This window comes from Melanerpes formicivorus, unplaced genomic scaffold, assembly GCF_026170545.1.
Source record: "Melanerpes formicivorus ecotype bairdi unplaced genomic scaffold, bMelFor1.0.p_v2 SCAF_26, whole genome shotgun sequence".
Classification (NCBI taxonomy): Eukaryota; Metazoa; Chordata; class Aves; order Piciformes; family Picidae; genus Melanerpes; species Melanerpes formicivorus.
In genome coordinates, this window is record NW_027142378.1 from 6,421,045 (window position 1) to 6,448,827 (window position 27,783).

Here is a 27,783-nt window from a genome sequence, read left to right on the forward strand (position 1 = left end):
ATATGTATGTCCTTTTCTGTTTCATCTCATCTGAGGTGACTTTGGTTCCAGAAACAGTTTTTTAAAGTTCCTTCTGACACAGGTGCCTGGCAGAATTTGGAATTATGGAACTAGCCCCCCCAGTATGTCCCCTAATATTAAAGGCATTATGCACTGGCATTCTGATTGCTCTCACTTCTCAGGGTGTAAAACAGGGAATGCTCATGGAAATCTGCAAATATTAGGCCCAAAACCTTTCAGTGTGTGATGGAAGTAATTTTTGGCTGGTCTTATAAAAACAGACTTCTGAAAAAATCAGGCCTTTTTAATGACAAGTAAGCTTTCACACACCAGACAGCAGATGGGGAATTGTGCAGTCCTTTGCACCAAATTAAAATTGTGCTTTGATATTATCACAGTCATGCACACATTCAAGGCTGACAAAGAGGATGAGTAAAAATAAGTACAAGACTTTCCTGAGACAGCTGAGAATGCGTTGAGAGGAACAGAATTTTTGGAGAAGAAATTAAATATTCCAAGAAAATAAAATTTCTTCTCCTCCAACACCACATGAATGAGCATATGAATGTGAAAGACCTGAAAGGGGAATTGTAGCTGAGAAAAGAGAGAAGTCAGCTGATGTTCTTTGAAACAGAGAATCTGGAAATCATTGACTGAAATACAGAGAAGGTCTTTTAGCAGAATGCTTCTCCTTTCCCTTTTTCTCCCCTACTTTTCAATAAGTTTTTTTTGTTTTGGGAGATCATTATCCTGGAGAAAACAGTTACCCAAATGTTTCTCTTTAACAGGAAAATGCAAATTTTAAGTTACACTAAATAAACGAATGAAACCAATCCTTTACTCATCTAGACCCAGAACAAAATGAAACAACAGGAATTTAGGTATCCTTTAGCAAACAATTCAACAGAAAACCCCTTATGTCCTATAGGTCTGTCACTAGTCATACTTCTAGTTGATAGATGACAAATAAGAAAGTGCTATGGGGCAAAGCTTGATGTGTTTTGGACATCGAGGTTATTTAGAGGAGTTTAGTCTTATGTGGCCAAAAAGCAAATCATAAAGGATTTTGGAGGAGGTAAAAAAAAAAAATGCTTTAAAAAAATCTGTCCTTAAGCAGTAATAATTGGATTTGGGGCTCTCTCCAGCACAAATTAGCATTTATGGCATCTGGCCCATGGACCAGATGCTGTAGGACTTTGGAGGTGTTCTGAAGCATCCAGTTAATGGCAGCAAATGGCTGTTAAGGGAAATATGGAAGACCAAGACCTTCAAGAAAGACAGTGCTATCACCAAGCTCCACCTCAGAGTATGATGGGCCAATGGTACCTAGGCTAATGGGACCTAAGCTACTGCTCAGAGTGGATGGAGGTAGTCCTTTTTCCCTGGAGGACTCAGGGGAAAAAAGGAAACAACTCCTTCTCTAAATGTTTTCATTAATTAAAGAAAAGCAATTTGACACTTTCCTCATGTGCTCCTAATGTGGTTGAGTCAGTTCTTCCAGAAGTGGAAGGATATACTGCCTCCTACATTGGATTAACTCCTCTAAAAAGGCCATCCGCCATTCCAACCACTCTGCCATTTCAAGAAAAGCTAAATTTTCCTTCAGCTGTATGCCAACTTGGCAGACTAATTCTGGTATGCAGCAAACCAGAAGAGTCCAAAATGCCACAGAACATTTTGTTCCAGGAGAAAAATTAAGGAAGAGAGGGAAAAATTACAATTCAGACCATTCTTTCCAGGTCATAATTATTTTAAAACCTTTAGCAAATTCTGCGTCTTTAGGAGATCTCAGGCTTGGTGTACCATTACTTTGTAAGACTTTCAAAGCCCATATGATACCCAAGCAGTAGTGTTACTGGAGTCTTTGGTGATACAAAATGTTTTAAAATTTAGAGGTCAACATTTACAGCAGATCAACAAAGAGATCCAACAACAGACATGAAGGATCTAGACTAAGAAACACCAAACCACAGACGTAAAGGGTGTAAAGATGTAAAGGAGCAGAAAATACAGAGAGCAATATGTCATAACCCATAAAATTAAACCAATGAGGTTTGGCAATCATCAGCTTCTCAATGACACACTTTGTTTTCCTTCCTAGATAGGCAAGATGCACACAGTCTCATTTAATTTCTGTCTTTCCTTCCCTTCTGGATGTGAAGATTCATTTGACCAGACTGTCATTGTGACATTCAGTACCACCGTTCAAGAAATTTTCCAGCAAAATGCTCTTTCAAACTGAAAGGTGAAATGCTACAATTATCAGAAGTGTTCATAGTGATCTACAAGCATTGTAGCTAGCATTTTACTTGGAAAAGATTTAAAGTTCCCAGACATCTGACAATGGATCAAACATCCCTCTTTCCCCTTCAGCTACTTCGGCTGTAGCTTTGCTATTTCAGAACACAATTTACATATGGAGTACTTTCTGGGATGTTCAAGACCCAGCTAAGGTCTCCTGACTGAACTAGTTGAAAGTCATAACCATCAAATTATTAGCCCAACTAATGTGCTCATTTATAACAAATATTCCAATAAGATGTAGGAGATGTTTTCAAGAGTGTGTTCCGAGAAGCATTTATACACACACACCTCTGTGTATATATTTATATAACAGAAGAACTCCAAAGATTAAACAGAGAAAACTGAGCACAGCTAGTAGTAGCTGGAACACTGGCAGAGATGTAAGAGTAGGAATGTCCAGGTGGTTTTTTTTTCATCTTAATCAGAGAGAACAATGGCAAGAGAATGATGAAGCACAGGTACAGTAAGAGACAAAGAAAGCAAAGAGATAACCTAGTTGGAGCTAGATGGAAGCTGAAGCCAATGGGCAGCCAAAACCCATCTGCTGGGATGAAAGAGAACAGGAGTGAGATAAAGGGAAGGATGAAATCTCTTTCAGCTTGCAAACTGAGCCTGCGTCTCCATCTGAATAGAGTGCTTAGCAATTGCTTGGTACTAACAAGCTAACTACTTCCTCTTCTGACCTATACATGAACAATGGGGGTCTGAAGGTTTTGAAAAGTGCCTAAATAATTTGGCTGAAAAAATGACACGGCATTAAAAGTGATCACTTGGCATTTTAAAATTTCCCTTGTTAAAAAAGCCCCCAAACTAATCTTCAGAGTAAGTTTTGGAATCTTTATTTTTTCTTGAATAGCTTTTGTTCTGAAATAGTGTTTTCATAAAGAGATGACTTCACTATTATTATTTAATTCACAGCCACTTGAAATGAATATTTCAAACCTTATTGTTCTACATGCTACATGCATATCACAGAATGACAGGGTGCTTGGGATAGAAGTGACCTATAAAGATCTAGTCCAACCCCACTGCCAGAACAGGTTCACCTAAAGCAAGCTGCACAGGCAGCATCCAGGCAGGCTTTGAATGACTCCAGAGACAGAGACTCCACCACCTCTCTGGGCAGCCTGTTCCAGTGCTCGACCACTCTCAAAGTAAAGAAGTTCCTCCTCATATTTAGATGGAACTTCCTGTCTTGGGAGGAAAAAAGGCAGAAAATGCTTTGACATTATGAAATTTTGAACACCCTGTCCATCTTTCCTTTGTGCCAGACCATTTGTCACATTACTTTTACTCAAATATTGCTTCACAGGCTCCACATCGACATACAACCTGTGGTGAGACAAGGCAGAAAAGCATTGCACAACCACAGGAATATCAGCCTACTTGGAAGCCTATACAGCCCAAGAGTAGGGGATTTGACAGGGAGATCCTCTTTGTATTCGAATTACTGCATTTTGCTGTTCTGGCTGAAACGCTGCTTGCTTGCTTATCTTTATGACGAGAAGGTGGAATTATCTTTCATTGTCTTTTCACACATTGCTGACACAAACTGTTCCTAACTATTAACAAGACCAGAATGTAGAAATGTGTTTTATTTAAAAAAAATCTCTTCCTACCTACATGGGAACTGGGAAAGGGGTAAAAAGTTCCATCCTGGTGAAACTCTGACAATGTGTTTAATAAATTCAAAATAATTTAATAAGATTCCTTAATCAAAATTAACCTTGGGAAACAGAAGACAAATAGCTCAACATGCTTTTTATGAGGCAGTGTGGTATGGAAATGGTTTGCAAGAGACTACTATTATGAAAATTAAGACTCAGTCACTCAGTTCACTTCCAAGAGAGGCTCTAGGTTTCTCCTAAGTGGTACCAGTTGCATGCTTCCTTAAGTTGTTGTCTATTAGTTAGAAATGTGTTCTTCAGAACAGACTAACAAGAGAAATGTTTTAAGTGTTGGTAATTACTATTGGGGGACTGTTTCTCCTTGCTGAGAGACTCATGAGGTGATTACAGCTGGACAGAATCAAGTCAATATGACATCAAAAAAAATTAAGAAGAATGTTGCAGCTCCTCCCTCCTCTATTTTCCCCATCCTCCCACTCCCCAAACAGATTCGCACTAATTGCACTTTCCACTCACCTGATTTTAGTATAAGGCTTTTGAAGAGGATTGTCATTTATAGCCTGCAATTCCAGGCTGTTATTCCCTTTGCAAAAGAATCAGCTGTATTGAACTGAAAATCTCACCCTCTATCTATATATTAATATAGTTTTAAAGGAATTCTCAGATTTTTGTTGCTAACTGCTCACTTGGGTTGAAATGTGATGCACTTGTTGGCAGTGTTGCCCCAGAGGGACTGCAGTGAGACAGACTTACTCAAGCTTCACTTGAACACAGAAATGAAAATCAATAAACAATTTGAACTTCTCAGAAGAGAATTTTTCTCCTCTAATGAATATACAAGCTTGGTTACAGCTTAATTTAAAGATTGAATTTAGTGTGTGTTTTTTCCCTGCACCAGGAGCATGACAAACACAAGCTTCAAGTGACATGTCCCAAAGGGAGACTTATTGTTAAGAAAAAAAAAAGGAGCAAAAAAAGAAAAAGAAAGGGAGGGGGGAAAAAAAAAGGGAAAAGACAAGCAAATAAACAACAATAACAAAAAAAATCCCTGGCCCCATGACAGTGAGCAACCTTAAAAACAAAGAAACTGGTATGTAGTTATGCAGTTGTAAAATGTATCTGCTTTGTGAATGACCACACAGATCCCCAAGCTTCAAGTTGCTGCTGTGAAAAGTTACTTAATATATGCATTTTTATTTACTTTTATAAGAAACTGCAAATAGGGTCAGGTTACAGTTTAAGGATGTGGTTGCACATTCTCCAGCAGATGTTTGAGTGCAAGATAAGTGTGTGTGTGTGTGTTTTGTGGGTTAGTTTTACAGACACACATATACATATCTTATTTATTTACAACTTTTGCTTTCAGTATTGGAGTGTGTTAATAGTATTATTGCCATAGAAATTAATCACATTAATTAAATCAAGAAAATGACTGTAGAATCAGTGTTTCCAAAACAAGACAAGCTTGCACTTAGCTGCTGGAAGGGCGAGGATGGGATGAACTGCTGTGGTTTTGCTTGTCAGAATTTCTGCAGTTATCAAGATTTTGCCATCTGATTGCTTGTCTTGGTAAAGTGATTAGTTGAAAGCCACAAGAAGTGACTGAGCAAAGTGTTTTATTCTTCTGTTCATTAAGAAATAGATTTGAAGTGGAAACTTTGATCCCATCTGTGCAAACTGGAAACCAGATAAACCAAATCTTATATGTAAGTGCGCATCCACTAAGCATCATAATAAAATAAGAGAGATCTGTTTCAAAATGAGTCTTAAAAATATGGTGTTATTCTGGGGAAAAATAATAAGAATGGGAGTGTAGATTTCAACCAGTTTGGTTGTCTTGGTACAGTTTCCATACACATAAGCCCCCAGAGAATACATTTAAGGCATCCACATAGATAATAGGCAGCTTGACTTTCTAAACCAAACCAGTTAGAGTCACATTTTTTGTTGTAATGAAAAAAAAGCACTAAATTTCTTTAGCCCCTGAACTCTTTTCATGTTTGCAATCTTAACACCCCACTCAAAGGGATCTCTAAAGCTTTTCATTTAAACTACAATTATTCTTTTGTCTACTGGGAACCCAGTGCAAAGATGATGTCCTGTGTGCAAGAAGCAAGCAAGCTGAATATTAATTAATGAACACTACTTAATATGCAGAAGAAGGGGAGCAACAATCAGTTGTGAGCCCTTACATATTAACTGGTAGATCATTGTTATTCTGGGAGGCATCATAAGGCCAAATGCAGGTTACAACTAGTTTAGAAAATCTCTTTAATTAAGAAACATGAAAGTTTAAGTCTCTCATTATAAATATCTTATTGTGACCATAAAAGACATCATTAAATGGTGTGATGGTATAGCACTTTTAATGCAGTCTGAGGTGATGAATTGGACTTGGGCTGTTAATCTGTTTGCTGTGGGATTCAATAAGCAAGCAAAACAAGTTTTTACTATTTTCCCTAAGATACAAAGAAACAAGTTTTCCTTTTCTTAAAGACTTGGGGAGGCTGTGAACAAACAAATCTGCATAAACAACCTCTTTCCAGGTATGTGGGCCAGGAGTTTCACAGAAACAGGGGAGTCACAGAACTGATCTGTTGGTCGCTTGTCATGACTATTGGCATCCTTGCAGAACAAAGGAGAACATTAATGATGTTGTCCAATGCTTTTTACCTTGCTAAATTAACTGAAGCAAGAAGACAGAACATGCTCATCAGCAAGTCTCTGGGTGCATTGCTGTTCCCACTTATCTGATAGATAGATAGAAAGCAGATCTGCAAAAAGATGAAGTGTGACCTAAGGCTCCTCATGAACCCAACATCAGATGAAAATGGGCATGGCTTTCCAGACGTGGTCTCTATCCTCATCAGTATTGCTTTTCTTTTTAAGGAAATTAAAGGGAGGGAAAAAAAGTAATAAAAAATAGTGAAACTATGCATATATAATCACAAAAAGAATAAATTTTTATACAATGTGTACTTCAAATCTAACCTGTCCAATGACAGGCATGTCAGGTGCTCCACAATTTACGTTACTGCTTGCAACCATGCAATGAATAAGACTAAAACCAGCCAGTGCACTATAACGGAAAGAACATCATCCATTTGCTGCTCTGCTTCTTTCCAATATGCCTGACTGAAAACCAGAGCAGCTACAGCAAGAATCAAATTCAGTTCTTAACTGTGTAGAAGGTTAACAACTGATGACAACAGTTCTTTTAGCAAAGGACGCAGCAGCGCTTATTGATTTTGCTTTTTGTTCTGTAGACTGAATTATTAGACTTTCCTACATTTTGCTGTACACAAACTATTTTCCTGATACTTTACACAAAAATGTATTTCTTCTTGTTGATAGTAAAAGGCTTCTCTGACAAATGTACTGTTTCTCTCTGAAGCATTATTTAAATAGCTTTTACAGGAATAGTTTGGACAGGCAGCAAGATGCAGCTACATCTTACAGGGATTTAATGATAAGCTCTTTATTGTACATTATGTGAACATGTTCTTATGCACTATATATATGGTAAAAATCTTTATTGTTTTAGACAGTCTGTACAGTTTCAGTGCCTTGAATTGAGAAATATGACCATTGATTTGGAAAAAGCATACATTTGCATTTTGCTAATGTCCCTTCATTAATCTGAAAACACAGCAGCTCTTGCAGAATACTTGCAGGTTCTCTCAGTAAAGCAAAGCAATGCTATGAAATCTGACTCAATTAAGGATTTTTGAGAGTTATTGCTTCTCGTCAGTACCTGGTGCAATTTACAATGCAGTCTCCATTTCTGGAGATAGAGGCATGGTCTGGTCTTGAAGAATCTGAATCAAGCCCTTTTCTGTTTAACTACCTGACTACAATTAGCCCAGCACAATTATACCACTTGCTAGACCGGAAGCCGAGTGACACACAAAAAAACCCACCCCAAACGAAACAAAACCAAACAACCCCAAGATCAGATAAGATTGTGAGAAGGGATAATGTTTACAGTGCATGGAAGACTAATGAGCTAGTACTTCCAAGAAATTCCTGAAGCTGGGCAAAAACTTCCACTAGAAGTAAACTCCTCTTGACATGGGAGAAGCTGAAGATGGCCAAGAACACTTACAGTTTCACCAGTGATGGAAAATTCACCAGGTGGCACTGTTACATATTGTCATAAAAAGTTTGCCTCTCTTCAAAGTTTTGCATTTGCTGAGGAAATGTTTGAGGAAGAAGCATTGGCCAAGAAAAGGATTGTGTTTGCTGCTGGCCTCTTTCATCCTAAAATGAAGCCAGACCTTGCTACCAAGCTACAACAGAACAGAGGTGCTAAGGATGCTCTGTGCTTCTTTGGACCTTGCATATGCAGGACAGCTCATGGCACATTCCACCTTATGGAGGTTCCCATTTTCTGTATGAAGTTAAGACATAAAACCGTTTGCTGAAAGGATGAACCTATAAACCAGGAAGGAATACATTTTTCTGTGAGAAAGATGAAGTTAGAAAAGCTGGACATAGGAAACACTGTAAGAGAAAGGGGTTGGGGGGAAGAATGAGAGAAGGGATGTGGTGACGTTCAGGACACAGCAAGCCAGAAGTCATTCTCAGGATTAGAGATGTTGTCAAAACAGTGTATTAACAGCAGTAGGAAAGAAATAGAAACATGAAAATGGGTCAATCATGATTCGTTGCAGCTCACATCCAATTCCTTTTCCTCCCTCTCACTTTGCAAACTAGCAGCACTCTGAGAATCTTCTAATTTTTGAAGCTGCCTGGGAAATTCTCCTGCACTTCTTCACTTACAAAAATAGAAACAAGGAAAAAAAAAAAAGGCAGCTATATTACTCCTGCATGGGTGGATAAAGGTCTTCAAAACTCATTTAAAATCATATTCTTTACATTTAGTGCAATTCTTATGCAGAAAAAAATATCTCTGTCAATCATAGTCATGGTTAGAAAACTAGAGACAAGCACTAAGTACAAAACTGAGAGTCTTTTTCTTCAGTTTTATAACAATCAGAAGATTATTTTGGTTTTGTTTTTGTATGAGGAACCAGCAAGTCAGTTCATTTTGTCCAGAGATCAGAGAGCTTTTCTAAAGATCTGATATCCTGAAACATGCCCCATTTGATCTTACGAGTTTCCTTTTCCTAAACTCAGTATCTTTCTTACACTCTGTGCGCTCAAATGTTTGCAGACTATGCAGGTTGTCAGGATGCAGCATATGTTTAACCCAAAATAGCTTCTCTAAACTTAAAGGCAACATGAGCCACAGGCTTAGATTGCCCCTTCCTAATGGGAAAACCTCTCCTTCTCTAGCTTTCCAAGTTAATTAATGTCTGAACATTCTAAATCATGTCAGTTACAGGAGAATGAAGGTAGCTTGTTTACTGTGAGACACCATCTCAAATCCAGCACTGGGCAAGGCTATGCACTGCAAAGAAAATTTCACCTTCCTCACTAAAAAGATAGCTGTGACTGAACAGGTTTCACAATTAACTATTTTTTGTGACTCAAGAAAGGCTGCCATATGCAAAGAAGAGCATACCAAGGAGTCTCTGTAGGTCTGCATTATGAGAACATGTAATGTCTTGCATATAATTACCTGAAAAAATACTGTGTGGAGCTTATTGCTCCTAAAAGAAAACACAGTTGTAGTGGGTTGAAATTCCCCCTACGCCCTCTCCCCACCATTAACTTTGCCAGACCAGCTCAGTTGGAAGCAAATGGAAGCTGTATTTACAGGCAAAACTACAATCTATGATGGAATGCAATGAATATGCGCTAAATACACAGCAGTTACAATACTTACAGATATTGACAATTAACAAACAACAGGAGAACCCCCCTGGTCAAAGACCAGGAGAGCTCTCTGTCCCACAACCCCTGTCCCAAGAGGGAGGAAGGAGGAAAGAAAAAGTAGTGGTTAGACTTCACCAAAACGATGCAGCCAAAGCCAAGCAGAAGCAGATTATTCTCCCTTCAGAGCACAAAGTGAGCAGAGAAGAGATCAGAAGAAGAAAGATTGTTTTGGTGCAGCCAATCTTATAGCAGATATTGCTCCAAGGGAATAGTTTCAAATTATCTTTATTTTCTTTTTCACACCCAACAGTGATTTATTTATACTTTTCTGCTCAAGATCTATGACAAAATTTTAAAAGCATAGCCTAACACTACCACAACAGGATATTTTAAAGTGCCAATTAATAACACTGAAAAGTCATTTTAGAATAAGTCAAGGGCTTCCCTGCCATATAACCTTGGATCCAACATCTCCAGTAACAGCTGATGTTTACCTGCTGCTTCTGCATTTTGCCTTTTTCCTGCAGGTTTATCTGTAATTTTGCAGGGAAACCTGTCCAAGTGCTTTAGAATAGAATAGAATAGAATAGAATAGAATAGAATAGAATAGAATAGAATAGAATAGAATAGAATAGAATAGAATAGAATAGAATAGAATAGAATAGAATAGACCAGACCAGGTTGGAAGAGACCTTCAAGATCATCGCGTCCAACCTATCACCCAACACCACCTAATCAACTAACCCATGTAACCAAGCACCCTGTCAAGTCTCCTCCTGGTGGATATCAGAACTTGGTTGAAAGAACATTGTTAAGAATAGCAATTTAGGCACTTTATGAAAGAATCATAATGTAGCTAATAGCCTAGGTGTTACAGGCAGCAGACTAGCCTGAGGTTCACTCTTCTAATAAAAAGACTTATATTCTCTTTACTAGACCACCTTAATTTGCCATCGGAAATGAAGCAATTCATTAGTTAAAATCAGTGCTTAGCACCATTTGTTACCTTTAAGTAACATCACTGAAATTTAAATGAGAAGAATGTGTAAACAGTTAATAAGCTGAGAAAAGAGGAGTCCCATGATATATACTTTGCTACCTAATAAAAGGGAAGGAAAAACCCTCAGCCCTTTCTCAGCACCTGATATTTCCAACCACGCTACGGTGTTTTTTCAAGTTACATTTGTGAGATCTACCGTTACCTTGCTCAAGCTCTCTTTACCTTTCAAAACATCCTTGAGGAGCAGAATCTCAGCTACAAATAATAGAGCAAAATAAGAAAAGGGAATTGAAGAAAAGGGAAAGGCAGTGTTCTTATATATGTGTGTTCTTATATATGTGTGTTCTTATATATGTGTGTTCTTAAATTACCTGTGTAAAACAGTCAATTAACACATTTGTGAAGGAATAATTTCCAGAAAATTCTTTTCAGATTAATTTGAAAGAAAATGTCTCGCATGCCCACATCCCATATTTACTTAGCAAGTAATCACTGAAATCCCTACGTATTCACGCCAGTTAGTACAGAAATTAGACAGAATGCATAGAGAAAACGTCTGTGATACTTCTAGGCTTTTCTTTCCCAGTAAAATGCGCCACAAAGGGAATAAAGAAATTCTTTACTCAAATTAATGGTGAATTATTTTGTCATGAGAATAGAAGTTTATATTCATTTAAATGAAAGCACATAAATTGTTCTTGACAAAAAAAACAAAGCTAGCCTTAGGCAGTATTTTCATTATAGAAAAAGGCACATGTCCATGAATATCTAGTATAATATTAACAAAACCTGTTCAATTAGCTATGCATGTGCCATTGTTATGAATATTTATTTGCATCGCAGCTAAAGTACCGTCGATACCATTTTTTTTCCAGCCTGTTTAGAGATACAAAATGAAATTAATATTCATGCTGTCCAGAGAGATGCTCTGCAGAGAGCTGGACAGATATAACACTTTTTAGGAGAACCCTCTTCACTACTACTTGTTTCAGTATTTTTTACATTGGGAATCTACTGGAGGAATTATAATCTGTTTAAAAGCAATTTTGATCCAACTGACAGCCCAATCTCTTCTCCTCTGTAAAGGAAGGATGCTTTTGTAAAGACAACCTAGTTCATTTTTTTCTGAAGTCACTTCACTTGAATTGTGTTCTGTTGAAGTAGAGGTTCCTTTTTCAACAATTAAAAAAATTAATGGGCAGAAACAATTGCAAAATAGCAACTGTGAAACAAAGCAAGCTTTACAGGTGTATACATACAAAAATTACCAGACTTAGCCCTGATAGGTTTAAGAATAGTTTAGAATGATTATATTGGTAGGAATATTTATGGGTAGCAATTCCAGTATCATGTGACTTACATCTCCCATTACAAAGAGGCTATGACTATTAAACTTCTGTAATGACTGCCTTGAAAAACAGCAGACCCAAGGCTTGCTTTGGAAAAATATGTTCATGTGATTTAAAATGTTGTTCTGTATATGCATGAAGGCATTAGTTGCAGAACTTGCTCCAGAAGGAGTTTGAAGTAATGCATTTTTAGAGTATTAGTCGCTATTAAAACTCAAAAAAATCAAAATTAATTGAATAAATTTGTCCCATTTCTGATTGCCAGAAAATCATCAACAAAATGGTTAAGAAATAATTACATGTGGTCTCTTGAAACTGTATTAATCGTGGCTTTCATCCTAATTTCCATTCTGCCACTCCAAGAACCTTCTCTGAAATCCACTAATGTGAACAGGTCTCATTTTATGTAGTGGATAAGCAGTGATCACAGAAATAATCCAAGTCACTGATGCTCCACTAAACTATTTCTAAATTACTAGCATAAGAATCAGTTCTGCATAAACTATTTTAGAATTTCATAGTTTATAGTTTCATAGTTTCATTCAGGGTTGGAAGGGACCACAAGGATCATCTAGTTCCAACCCCCCTGCCGTGGGCAGGGACACCCCACACTAGATCAGGCTGGACAGAGCCTCATCCAGCCTGCTCTTAAACACCCCCAGGGACGGGGCCTCGACCACCTCCCTGGACAACCCATTCCAGGGTTTCACCACTCTCATGGTGAAGAACCTCCTGAGAGTGGTGAAACTCTCTGTTCTTCTCTCATCTTTATATAGATATTTGTAATATTTTCTTCTCAGTAGATACATGAATATGTGTATCACACAGGCAATCATTACAGTATGTTTTGAAAAAGAGAGAAATAGTGAAAAGCTTGGCACCAACCCTGGAACAGGTTGCCCAGGGAGGTGGTAGAGGCCCCATCCTTAGAGGCTTTAAAGCCCAGCCTGGAAGTGGCTCTGAGTAACCTGATCTAGTGTGAAGTGTCCTTGCCCATGGCAGGGGGGTTGGAACTAGATGATCCTTGAGGTCCCTTCCAACCCTAACAATTTTATGATTCTATCCATATGTGATGCAATTGTAGTCCCGTTAACAGAGATAAAAGAATATCAATTATACTTCAAGGTGGCTTGAAAGAAAGCAAACAGGTGAATGTAAATATGGGCACCATTAGGTAAGTGTATAGAAGAAGAGCACACAGATAATGCTGATTTCTAAATGAATTCACTTCATTCCCTTCTGGAGGAAGGCTTAAGTTGACAGTAAGATACATTTTCTGTAGTTGATCTTGCAATCCATACTCCTCAATATATAACACTTTGCATAGCAATGCTGAAAAAGAAAGGACAATAAAATGACAATAAAGTATTCCTCTAAGGAAGACTTTGATTTTAATGTGTCCAGAATGAAGACACTGGAGAAAAAAAAAGAGAACAGTTTGCAACTGATGAGCTGGGTAAAAATAAATAAATAAAAAACAATTAAGTGACATGATCTGGATAGCCCTCAACACCAAAATCTCAACAGATCACAGTTTTGGAGCCTACTGCCAAGAAGGATGCACATTCAAACTTTTGTTATCCATTAGAACATGAGCTGCTTGCCTCTTCCACTGCTTTCCCTTTGCATGTGTCACACCAAATGCGTAGCACTGCCATCACTGAAGTGATAGGAGTTGTGATTGCAAATGGTATATGTTGGGTGTTGGTGATGAAATAGGAAAAGACAAGCACCAGAGTAATTTTGCTGGTAATTTCTTTTGATGAGATACTTGCAAGTATAAAAGCAATAAAAAAGACAAGATAATAAATGATAGGGTTCTTGGAGAGTTAAAAGAAAGAGACTTCTGGTTAAACAGACTGTTTTTCCTATGTCTACCCAGCCAAATGATGTCGTGGTAGCAAAGCTATGACAATAAATAAATAATAATAAGAAAGCTGTAACAATAACTGCAAAGATGTGACAACATAGACCTGAGCATGAACCTTACAAACCCTCTGGGGACCTGGCACATTGCTGCAGTTTCTGGCCCAGAAAGGATCCGTGCCTGCTGCATTTTTGCTGCTATCTGGAGTAGCTAAATTAAAGAAAGTGTGTATACAACCCAGTTGTATTTACAATCACACAATCATTTGGCTGTGCAGGCACAGCACTGAGATAGGCACTCAGCATTTGTATGATTCACATCACACAACAAGATCAACAGATATGCTCAAGTGACCAAACCCAGAGCTAGGATGTGAAGTTTAAAAGAGATTAGACCTGAAGCTCTGATGTAGGCCCAGCAAGGGAGAGGGGCCAGGGGGTCTAGACAACAACCAACATGAGGTACTATTCTTCAGAATAACATGGCCCTTGGGGACAAAGGGACTAGTAGCAGCAGCAAAGAAGTATTTAGTCTGAATCAGCAACAAGAGTTTTTCATATAAGGTTACAAAACTTGGCATTGGTGAAGAAAAAACCTATAAAAGGGTGTTTATTTAGTGTGGGAAAGGTTTAAGACCTAATAAAAAATAAAAAAGAAAGGAAGAAAGAAAAGGAGCTGAGCAGGCAAACCTCAAGCTTAACCTCAGCCCTCTGCAGCTTGGAGCTCAGGGGAGCTCTCAAGTCACTTCAGTTTTATCTCATCTTGTCACTGCAGAACAGAAACCGTGTTGCTCCATGAAGGGAAGAGAGGAAAAGAAAGTTGGAGGAGCTTTTTGTTTCTGTTTATTCCTCAAACTATAAAATTGCAACCCCTTAGATGGAAAGGCAAGTTTCTGATTTGTTTGTAGTCTTCTCACATACACCATTCCCTGAGAGATAATTGCTTGCAATATCCAGATTCTACCTCTTGCCTTTCCCCAGTTGTCTACCGGAACCTCAACTGCTTCCCTGGGAACATGTGCCAAGAAGAGAAATATTTCTTATGCATTAAAATAGCGTGGGAAGAGATGTTTTTGTAGTAATAGAATTCAATGGTATAGACATTGTCCGAGGCCACATATTTTTTTAGCCAAAATGTGTTATTTAAGCATTGCATAGCTAAAAGCTAAGAAAACGCCAGCCTTGTTTGAAGATGATGAAAATGAGCTTTATACAATTCTTACTGCTGGTATCTGAGAGGCCCTGTGAGTCATCTTAGAAATGTATTTATTGAACACCCTGTATCTGGACATCCAGTAATAGATATTACCACATAATATGGTGTTGAAAGCAGCCCGTGAATCCTGAAATGGTGCATAAGAAATAGTATGAAGCATGGCAGCACCAAGGTTGAAGGGCTTCGACTACAGCTTTCTGAAAGCATTGAACACTGTTCAGCATCTTCAGATGCAGTGCTCAACTGACAGAAAATACTACAGTAATGATTTGTGCAGTCAGCAGTGAAAAAAACAGCTACAGAGAAAGCTGGGTAGAAAAATTAAGAGACATTTATTATGCATGTTAAAAAAATCAGACAGGACACAAGAGAAATCTAACACACCAATCTGGTTTTTGGTATTCAGCTCTCATGCAGGGAACCTTTAATCTGATTGAACCTGTGTGGTAACTGTTTGTTTTTCTTGACTGGGAGTGCACATGTGTATATGATAGTACGATGGCAGCAGTCCAGGCTATTAAATGGAGCAACTACATTCAATAAGAAGCAAACAATGGCATTAAGCCTTCTATCATTTTTGCTATTAGGCTGAACCTCAGGTTTTCCAAAGCACATAAGTTAGGTGCTTAAACACTGAACATGAATATAACTTTATCTTCTCCATACCAAAGTCTTTTTCTTTGGCAGTTTATAACCCTAAGCCACTTTAAAAATTCAGACAAAAAAAAAACAACACTTTTTTTGCTGGATATTTCCCCTTCCCTTTCTGCATTTCATTATAGTCTGAGAGGCTGAGAGATGAGGGCTTGCTTCAGCAGGACTTTTTCTAGAACTCAGCACACTGAAATACTTCAGCAATTTATGCAAAAGGAGAGAGCTGCACCAGCAGCACCCACCACGAACAGCTCATGTTATCACAAGCCAGCAAGATCCATCTTAGCTGTTGGTGTCCTAACAGGCTTCTGAATGGCCTCAATCCTGGTCATTCCACTGGGAAAACAAGAGACTTCCCTAACTTTTGCTGTGTACCAAAATTATGGGACTTATTCAGAGGCCGTACTTAAATGCAGGAAACAATAGCTTACCAAATATGTAAGAGTGCTAGGACTTGTGTAACCTTCACCTAGGCTTAAACACTAAATAATCCGTTGCACACTGCTCTGTTCCACCTCTTTTTTTCCAAAGGAGAACAAACAAATATTTGGACTGCCACACTAGCATTAATAAACATGAGAATGCAACAGCTAGTGTTATTCTACAGAAATGAATGAATAAATAAATAGACTATAAGCACTTTATTCTTCTCACATAATTTCTTCTCAGTGACATTATTGAACAGACTGTTGAAAACAAACATCGTTAAATGAGAAAAGAAGAGCAGGAGCCTGCCTAATTCCCCACTGCAACATTTTCCAATGACGAATGCTCCCTAAATGGATTTAGCTTTTTGAAAAGAAGTCAGAGAGAAATTTGATGTGGCCCCCTGACCCCTGGTAAGCACATGTATCTTCACCTGTCACATAACACACTGGCACTTGCTTACTTTTCAGCAAAGACTATTGATTTTGCTTATTGGCTGCAGGCTAGTCCATAAAGAACAAATTACAAAGTCAGAGGTCTACAGTTAGCAATTGCTTGCATGATAACAGGGAACTCAGCACAATTCCCACAACGCAGTATTAACATTCGCACAAATGTGTGCAAACCCAAACCGCACATTTCTGCTGTGAAGTTGTCTGTATTTTCAGTGCTGTAGAACAAGTGAAGCACACAGTACATCCCACAGCCTCGCCAATGATCTAAAACTACAGGGATTTCCCCCCCAGACCTAATCTGTGCTTCTGGTTTAAACAACTTCTTTACAAAGAACAAAGAAACAGAGGTTTAAGCCCTGGTTACATTCTGCTATTAAAAAAGGGAAAATGTTTGACACTAAGCTACTCCTATTATAAGTATCTTCACAACTGAATTTAACACAAGACTATAACAAAACCTTGAATTTTCAGAACTGTACCATTATGCTACTTTACAGGAGTTCTGAGTTTGTCTTTCCCCCTTCCTTACTAGATGACCTTGGGGCAAACCAATTTGATTTGCTGCACCTTGCTTTCATCTTCTGCAAAATAGGATACACTACTGTCCCCTCCACTGCTGAAGTGCTTTTGAAGCCCACTACCAGAAAGTCCACACAAATGATAGTATAGCCCAGGTCTCACTACTGAGATGAAACTGGCATAAGAGAAGAGCTCATGGTGAACATAAAAATTAGAGAGCCTGAGCTAGCTTCTGAAAGATCATTTTAATTTTTGGACCTTAAATACTTGCACCATATCATAATTGCACTTTTCTCTTAGCATCTAATCATATACAATGCTTGCCTTGAACACAATTTCTTTTAGTAGAAGTCATGAGAGCAACACACAAAAAAGGCTGATTTTAATGCAAGTTCAAGAAATTATTAATAATTTCCTACATGAAGTTATAATAAATAATAAAAAATTAACTACTGAATTTGCAGTTTTCTTAAATTTGTCAGGACATTTTCCATGATAAAGTGTATTGATCCAGCAGGGTCTGACACATAAGTTTTCAGGGGAAAAAAAAATAGGTATTTTTTCTAGCATATTTGATTGTGAGAAAGAGGCTGTGAATTACACAGGTGGGTTACAGCTGAGAGCTTTTAAAAATCCTAACTCAGTTCTCTAAACTCAAAGAGTTTAGGATGAAAAAGCAGCAAACACCACTTACAAAAAGTTACTTACTTAAGGAAACTTACAATAAGTGTTGGCTTAGTGTGTTTCTGTAAAAGGCTGTTTTGCTTCAAGTTAACCGATCACTAATTAACTAGAACTAGTGAATGTATTTGTAAGTGCAAGTGCCAATGTTTCTGGTTTATCCTAGAACTTAACATAGTAAGAGCCTAGCAGAATAAGCTACAAAAATGCCATCAGGACAAAGTAATAGTGTGGAGTAATTTCTAAGGCAAACTCTGATCTATGGCTTCCTAAAATATGGGTTGTCTCTTGGGAATGCATGGTCACCTGTGTGGGCCAAATGACACTCAGGAACAGGCAGCAGTAAAGGCTCATCAATGGCTCCATGTCCCAGTGGAGGCCAGTGACAAGCGGAGTCCCTCGAGGATCAGTCCTGGGACCTGTCTTGTTCAACATCTTTGTGGGTGACATGGACAGGGGCATTGAGTGCACCCTCAGCAAGTTTGCTGATGACACCAAGCTGTGTGGTGCAGCAGACACGCTGGAGGGAAGGGAGGCCATCCAGAGGGACCTTGACAGGCTGGAGAGGTGGGCACAAGCCAACCTCATGAAGTTCAATAAGAGCAAGTGCAGGGTCCTGCATCTGGGTCGAGGCAATCCCAGGCACAAATCCAGGCTGGGCAGTGACTGGCTGGAAAGCAGCACTGAAGAGAGAGACTTGGGGGTGCTGGTGGACAAAAAGCTCAACAGGAGCTCTCAATGTGCACTTGCAGCCCGCAAAGCTAATCAGATCCTGGGCTGCATCAGGAGAAGTGTGGCTAGCAGGTCGAGGGAGGTGATCCTCCCCCTCTACTCAGCCCTGGTGAGACCCCACCTGGAGTACTGTGTCCAGTTCTGGAGCCCCTATTACAAGAGGGATGTGGAGGTGCTGGAACGTGTCCAGAGAAGGGCCACAAGGATGATCAGAGGGCTGGAGCACCTCTCCTATGAGGACAGACTGAAGGAGTTGGGGCTGTTCAGTCTGCAGAAGAGAAGGCTCTGAGGTGACCTAATTGTGGCCTTCCAGTATCTGAAGGGGGCCTACAGGAAGGCTGGGGAAGGACTTCTCAGGATCTCAGGGAGTGATAGGACTAGGGGGAATGGAATGAAGCTGGAGGTGGGGAGATTCAGGCTAGATGTGAGGAGGAGGTTCTTCACTATGAGAGTGGTGAGACCCTGGAATGTGTTGTCCAGGGAGGTGGTCGAGGCCCCGTCCCTGGGGGTGTTTAAGAGCAGGCTGGATGAGGCTCTGTCCAGCCTGATGTAGTGTGGGGTGTCCCTGCCCATGGCAGGGGGGTTGGAACTAGATGATCCTTGTGGTCCCTTCCAACCCTGAATGATACTATGAAACATAAATAAAGGCTCAGTACAATCCTTGTGAGTCATGGTTTCAAGGTTGGTTGGACTTCAGAGGTGGTAGCAAAGTTTTTAATTTCCGAGACAGCTTGTGCTGGCTGCGGTAGATGAGGACTAGACATCATTTTGAAAAGGCATGAGTATCCAAAACTGAACTAATTGTCTTAGTTTGAGTCCATAATTCAAATCTATCCTCCATCCTCAGCTTTTACCTACATGTGATACATGCACATAACAACAGGAATCTCTAGAACTACTCCTCCACGCTCTGCTGCTCTGGCATCTGGAAACGAAGCAGAAATGTGCAAACGCTCTGAAAACAGCACACAATCTCATCAACACACGGACTGATGATTGCCACACTGGAGAGGAAGCATAATTTCTCCTATTGCAAAAATGTCAATATGAAAAAAAAATAATCACTGGAGCATGTGCTCAAACTACTTGGTTGTAATATCAGATGATCTGAACAAGCACCAATGGTACGTGACTTTAAGTAGAAAAGCATGGAGTCTGTTCAGCTTATATGCGTAAGCTCTCACCCTTCAGAGGAGATTCTAGGAGGTGGACCATGTGAGCTCTGCTTGTTATCTGTGCTCCAGAAAGGAAAAACAGTCTGACACTCCTGTGCTTATTGTTTCCTCCAGCGTTTCATTTAAGATAGTTTGCATTTAGTATCATAGAATCATTTAGGTTGAGGAAGATCTTTAAGATCATGAAGTCCAACTGTAAACCTAATGCTGCCAAGTCCACTAAACTGTGTCTCTAAGTGCAACATCTATGTGTTATTTAAATACCTCCAAGGGGTGGCAACTCGATCATTTCCCTGGGCAGCCTATTCCAGTGTTTGACAGCTATTCCAGTGAAGAATTTTCCCTAATATCCAATCTAAATTTTATATGGTTTACTTGTCATCTCCAAAGGGGAAATTAAACTTCACATTGTACAGGAATCTCAGATTCCCTCCTCTGGGCTTAATAGTGAGAAGAAACTAAAAGTTAGGTCTTGCTGTGCCTGAACAATTTTGCTGTGCCTAGTCTGTAGTGCTAATGGTCACCATGTTTCTTTAAAAATACAGGTTCTGAGCATTCCCTTTAAAAATCCCAAGTGAGAGGCATGCCACAGTTTTAGATGTCTTCATCAGAGTCTACAGCCAAAACAATTCATCATTGTTGTGAACCCAGGACGGTAAAAATGGCTTAAGGCTACAATTAACTATTTTGAACACCTAGAGGTGGAGGTGTCCTCAATAAGGCTCATTAATCTACACATCTTAAAAGGTGACCATTCCACTGCGAAGAGTTAGACTTCCCTTTCATTTACTTCTCAGTTCACCCACTTTCCTCTTTTATATCACAGCCTAGACTCAAATTTCAGTCGTTAGTGGGAAACCAATATAGTACTCTGGATTATACCTTTGTCTCTACTCTACAACTGAAAAAAGTATAATTGAAAATGAAGGAGCTGATAACAGAAACAGCAAGTCTCCTTTACTGAAAGGCAATGCAAAAACCACATAAGGAGATGCATGCAGCTGCATGTGACATTGTTATGGTTTTGTCAGAGAGCAAAGAAGCCCAGTGAGTTGACCAAAATCTTTGATTTAAAAAGCTCTTGAGTTTTTCTGCTGCATAAGGATTTTATGGCTTATGTCTTCAAGGGTTTGTAAAATGGAAAAAAAAGAAAAAAAAATGAAAAAGGCTTACATTACAAATATTGAAGATGAGATTATTGTTTTCTCAAATGAATACAGATCATGGGGCTGCAAGAAGACCTCCATTATTAGCAGATACGCAATGAAACGGCAACATGATAGTCTTTGATCCAGCCAAAGGAGGGGATATGGCTGAAGAATGGGGAGATCACTTATCACTTGATGTTTTAACACTCTGACCGCCCTAGCAAGGCTTTATAAGGACTTCCAGCTGCAGTGAGATCCTCATTGTACTCAGTCAGGGATGCCTGCAATTTGATTAAAGAAGAAATTACCGTTACGCAGTATGTGTTATTCCTCATTATTTTCCCCTTTTTAACAAAGCTGAATATTACTTATGGAGTTAAGAATGCAAGGGGTGTAAATTTACTGACACTTAGTAAATTATTCTTGTTCTTTTAAATTCATTTTCTTATCTCTATTACCTTTTGGTTTTGTTTAAGGTTAGCATTTCATTGAAAAATTCTTGTTAATAGCCCTGAAGAAAGAAGAACACTGCAACCGCAAAGGAGAAGTAATGAAAGGTGAAACATATCTGGAAAATACACCTTCCTTGTAATCTTGTCCCAGGAAGCAAGACAAAACATCTTACTTTACTTTAGTTACCAGGCTTTTGTGAATGGACTTGAGGTGAGGAGAAAGTTCTTCCCAGAAAGAGTTATTTGCCATTGGAATGTGCTGCCTGGGAAGGTGTTGGAGTCACTGCCCCTGGAGGTGCTGAAAAGAGGATTGGATGTGGCACTTAAAGCCACGGTTTAGTTAGTCATGAGATATTGGGTGATAAGTTGGACTGGATGATCTCTGAGGTCTTCTCCAACCTTATTGATTCTATGACAGAGAGTGAAAAGCTGAAGGATCTCCATGAATGACAGTTAACAAAGCTACTGGTCACAATAGAAATCCAGGAACCTGGGCTGGAATCTGGGCTGAAGAGCAGATGACACCTGTTCAGCTCAATGTCACCAAGCATATAATTACATTTTTTCCACAAAATTCTTTATCAGGTTAATGCTTTTTAAGATAAAAATGGGTTTTTAAACCCATTTGAAAATTGACTTAAAAAAACTATTCTTTGACTGGGAGGAAGAGTCTTCTTGAGTGCAAAGAAAAGCTGATGTGATTATTCAAACAAAGGACCTTCACTTCACTAGTAAACCTGAAGTATTTTACTGTTAAATGGCCAGATCATGATGGTAGTACTCAAGTTACTTTTAATTTCTTACATGTGTTGTCTTCAAAATGATTCAAACTCACATTTTGCCATTTTGCACTTGATTAGCTCCAACATGGCAGATAAAAAGAAGAAAAAAAAGGAGGAAATCAAGCTCCCTAAACCAAGGAGTAACTCATACATACATTAAATTCTACCATCCTCATTGGGTTAGGTCAAAAGCAGTACAAATTGTACTCTTTAAGCTAGCTGTCTTCTGCAGATTTTTAGTTGTGGCTACTTCCAGCATCCAATCAGAACATGCTTCAGTGAATAATATATAGAAATATTGAATGCTTCTAATATTGTGCACTTTTGTTTTCACGCTACTTTTCATAAATCAAAGAAGCAAAACTGATAAGTCTTATCATGGGCAGCCATAAAACTAGTAAGTCACCTAAAATACATAATTATTTAGAACATCTTGGCCTCAATAAGGAATAGTGTGGCCAGCAGGAGTAGGCAGTTCATCATGCCTCTGCACATGGCACTGGTAAGGCCACACCTAGACCACTGAGGTGCTGGTGTCCAGAGAAGGGCAACAAAGCTGGTGAAAGGTCTGGAGAACAGGTCTGGTGAGGAGTGGCTGAGGGAACTGGGATTGTCTAGTCCAGAGAAAAGGAGGCTGGGGTGAGATCTCATTGCTCTCCACAACTATTTGAAAGGAGTACTGAGGTGGGGGTAAGTCTCTTCTCCCTAGTATCAGGTGATAGAACATGAGGAAATGGCCTGAAATTGTGCCAGGGAAGGTATAGTATGGATGCAACGAAAATTTATTCCCTGAAAGAGTGATCAGGTGTTCGAAAAGGTTGTCCAGAAAGGTGGTGGAGTCACCATCCCTGGAGGTGCTTAAGAATCATGTAGATGTGGCACTCCGGGACACAGTTTACTGGCCACGGTGGTCTGAGGTTGACAGTTGGACCCTGTGATCTTACAGGTCTTTACCTGCTGAAACCACTCTATGATTCTATATGTTAAAGCTATCACTGACATATTGGAAAATCCTGGGATTTATTTTATTAACACTGTTCTTTTGACAAGAGAAACCTGAGTGGAATGCATGGAGGGCAACTAACAGCCACTTTTGGCTTTGCAGTTAGGTTTCATGAGACAGAGTGCACTAAAAATCAACTGTCCAGTTTAGCTACATCCTCTAAATGAAACTTTGAAAAAAAACCCTGAAACCAAACCCAAACCACAAACCTATAGTGAAAATACAATCTCCTCCCCTAGCTGGGGACAAGAAATCTTAAGTAGAATTGTTATGTGGAAGATACCCAGCTTATCTATCCTAGAAGCTGTAATTTTAAGGACATTACTAGGAGTTATGAAGAGTTATTGAGTCAATTTTTGTTTCAGGCAAAAGAAAGCACTGCAAATTTATTTCAAACAGTACGAGACAGTGCTACTGTTTAAAATTCATCAAAGAACACTTCACAAAGACTGCTTAGCCATTCAAGCCACACACTTTAAGTGAACTCTTACTACATTCTCTATGTACAGATCAGGAATACATGTACTCTGAATAAAGAGAACTTCATATGACAAATTAAAGAAAGAGGGAGTGAGAGAGAGGGGAAAGTACAGGGTATGCAGTAGAGTCCAAACGTGGAGATCTCTTGTGCCTTGTAAAGCCTGACAGTGCAGTATGTCAGGCAGGGAAAGCCTTAGGTACCACTGCCAAGTTTTGCTTGTTCCCATGACGTGAGTTAATGCCTCAGAACCATGCAGTTTTGCAGTGCGTGGACATCTTACAGTGTCAAGTGAAAGGAACAGATCTGTCATCGCTCACTGCCAGGAGTAGTCCTGAGCAGGGACATTTTCACTCTTCAACAATGATTGCTGTTACTAATTCTGCTGTGAAATATGCAAGACATCTGCACAGGGACTTCAGTAAAGTGCTGCTGGAAGAGCTCTTGCTTTATGCTATTGCTTCTGGTGAAGGCAGTGAGGAGACAGATCATATGACTGAAGCCATTGCAAGACCTCATCACTTTTCATGGGAGAATGGAAAAGTGCTGATCCTGAGGCTTTTATGCTGAGGGAAAGCAGATAAAAATCTGCAGGTGTAACTTAAAAAAATTGGTATGAGAAGCATAAAATAGTGTAAATAAGGCTGAGTCTTTACAGAAAACAAATAAAGATCAATCATGTGATGATAATTAAATGAAAATAAGAAGTTAGTGATAGAAGCATAGGAACATGCCTTGTTAATCAAAGTGGGTTACATTTTGATTTCCAGAGTATCTGTTAGTTTTAAGCTGAACACAATATTGATAAACAAGCACAAAGATGTAGGGATGTAACCTTTTTTCCTTTTTGCAATAAAAAGGAACTAATGATAATTGACTGTAGCTCTTCCTAGCTCCGTATCTAGAGAGACATAATCATTCTGGATATATGAAAATAGATTGTTCATTCTAATGGACTGTTGTTTCATACTCTTTGGGGCACACTTCTCAGCTGGTGATGATCAATGGTATTAGTCATAGAAATACAAGGATCCAGTTTACTGTGTTGATGGTTCTGGCCCACCGCAATGCTTGTATCACCTATTTCTTTTCCTAGAACAGCAAAGTTAGTGACTGAACAGGGATTTGTCTTCTCTCATCCAGTGTGAGAAGGAAAGCTGTTCCTACACTGCTAAATCATACCAAGAACAGCTATGCAGTTGAGTTTATGACCCTAGGTCCCCTAAACACTCAAGTTTCCACTTTGCAAGCTCTTCAGAAGTTGTGTGGAACTACCAAGAAGCTGCTGTTTTAAAACCACTGACAAGATGTTCAGCTTTTTCCATGCCTGTGTTTTCTTGGCCTGAATTATTATACCTTCTATTAAGAGTCTCATAGAAGTAGGTGGAGTTTACCTGGCCCTTTCTAATTTGGGCAGCAGAACAACTCGAAGAGAATAGCCTTTTTTTCCTCCACTATTAATTGGCCCCATCTTCCTTGAATTCAAACCCAAACCCCAGAAACTGGCTGCATTTAAGTGTTAAGTAGAATTTTTAATCCAAGTGTCTAAAGTCAGCATGAATTTGGTACGAATTCCCTTATTCAGTCACAATATTATTAGCAGAGGAGGAGCAAGGTTTATCACTTAGTCAGCACACTTATATAGCTTTCTCATTTGTCTTACCTTGCAGAACATACACAGCATAGTCTAGATCAGGTTTGTCATCATCTCAATTCTTGGCCATGATGACAGTCAAAATGAATGAACAGATTGGCACTTTGAAGTGCTCATTGATATCTTGAGGTCAGATGTTTCTTGCATGTATCTGGACTATTTCCAGACACATGGGAAGCAGCAAGAGCAATGGTAGCACAAATGTGTCTGCCAGCCTCTCTCAACTCTACCCTGCTCCTTCAGCGAATGGCCTGTCTGGTTAGCATGTACCACAAGGTGATGCATAAGATTGCTAGCTTTTCATTTTTTTCTTTACAGGTAATGAAGAGCTATTACATCAAAGTACTTTGGGGGCATTGCTTAAACTGTCTTGCTGAATCTGAACTAGCTATCAAGTTATTCCTCTCACACAGAGCAGAACAGCTTGGTCCTGCTGTTTAGGGGCCCTTGCCAGATGCAGAGACAGGAAAGGAATTTTTTTTCCCCCTCTTTACTTTTACTTGTTCTTTTTTTCCTCCCTGATCTTTAACTGTGCAGGCTTGTTAACATTTGCAGTTTGAAGAAAATGTAATTCAAGAGAACAGCCAAACAAAAGCAATAAAGATTAAAACAAACAAATAAATAAAAATCAATGTGTATTATCAAGGCATGTGGATATGCAGAGTGCTCATCGATATGAATATTCAGGAAGAACAAACTCTGAAATCCTTAATCTGTTTCAATATTTATTTTTTCTAATTCCTGGGTTTAGTCAGGCAGGTATATACCAAACCATGAAGAATGATGTGCAGAAGAGCTGCGATTGTTAAAGATGTCACAGTTCTCGTTTGCAGTAACTCATGTTGTTAAGAAGAGAAGTCAAAGAGAAGCTGCCCAAGAAGAAACCTAAGGAATGTGCTGTGATGAGATTAAAATAGTTTACAGAATAATAGTAGCTCTAGGACATATGAATTCATCTGAATGTTTTGGGGTTTCCCACCTCTTAAAGAAAATTACACTTGAACAAACCCTTTTCAACTTTAGAGTTGGCAGATAATATTTTCTGATAGGCACTTTTCCCACCCCCCACCATCAAAAGCTCCACAGACCAATATGTAAAACTGTCTTAAACAGCCAGCAAAAGCCATGGCTGGCACACTTTGGAGCAGTTCCTGGGAACCAACGTGGCTACCACAAGATGCCAAAAGGCAGTGTCACATCTCAAGAGAAGACAGGTGTGCCACCAGTAAGCAAGCACACCCAAAGAATGTTACTAATCAGCAATGATTTTGTGCTATTTCCATAATGAAACTCCACTGCTGCAAAGAACTTTTCCCTCCTTAAAGCCTAGGGCTAGAATAGGTAAATTTTAAATCTACTCCTGAAGCACTGCCTTGTGCACACTGTGTGGGTTGTTCTTGCCATTGGTTGTTTTCAGAGCGTTCCAGTCCTGGGATTAAGGAGTCACTTTCTGAGAGGTGGATGAGCCTTTCAGCCAACAGTAAATTGTCTCAATTGAGCAACATAAATAATAATAATAAAAAAAACATCCTGTATAATGCTGCTTGGTTTCCTAGCATATTCTGACACATACTGCTGTCAATGCTCAACTGTAATTGTCCATGAAAAATGATTATATTTGAATGCCCAGTTAAAGATTTAAGGTGACACTCCAGAGGCAGATTTCAAAATCCTTACAAACACTATGAGCCAGTGTACTGCTACCTACCACATGATTACTGTTATTTACTTGATTAGTCCATTTGCTCCTATTTACTTAATGAGTCACGGGGAATGTTTTTGTATGTGTTTACAACAAAATGCAAAAGACTAACCAAAGCAGCTCTCAAAATTAATCTAACATGACTACAGTCTTCAGGTCAGACAAAAACATAACATAGCTCTTCTGTTTTTAGCTTTGCAGAAAAAAAACCCACCCTAAATCATCCAGAAGGGTAACATATACTGAGGAAAGGTATTACACATCCAAATATAACCTACCATCAGTGTCTTGTCCTGTACTGTAAAGCTTAAAACACCTTACCTCAAAAATTTCCTGGTAATTTGAACTCTTGAAGCAAAACACAAAAGACAGGTAATTTCAGAGATATACAGGATCCAGTCCAAAAAGAGCTTTATACATCAAAACCAGCACTTTGAAATGAACCCGTAAATAAAATGCAAGTCAGAAGTAGGTCAAGATACCATAAAGAAAGCAGGAAGTCACTAACCCGTTCCAAGGGGGTCAGGGATACCTCCAAATGAACTGCAGTAGCAGGTTCAAAACACAGTAGGTGTAAGCTGCAGTTTTCACATCCAATAATTGCACTACAAGAACAAAAGAAATTACATCTCCCTGCCCCATCCCTAATGATAGGCAACTTCTAGTTACCAGGACAGAAATGGGACTGCTGGGATACATGACGCCAAACTATTTGTTTGCACAGGCATATTGCATAGTTGAATTAGTAACACTACTCATCTCCGTGAAGCCTAGCTGC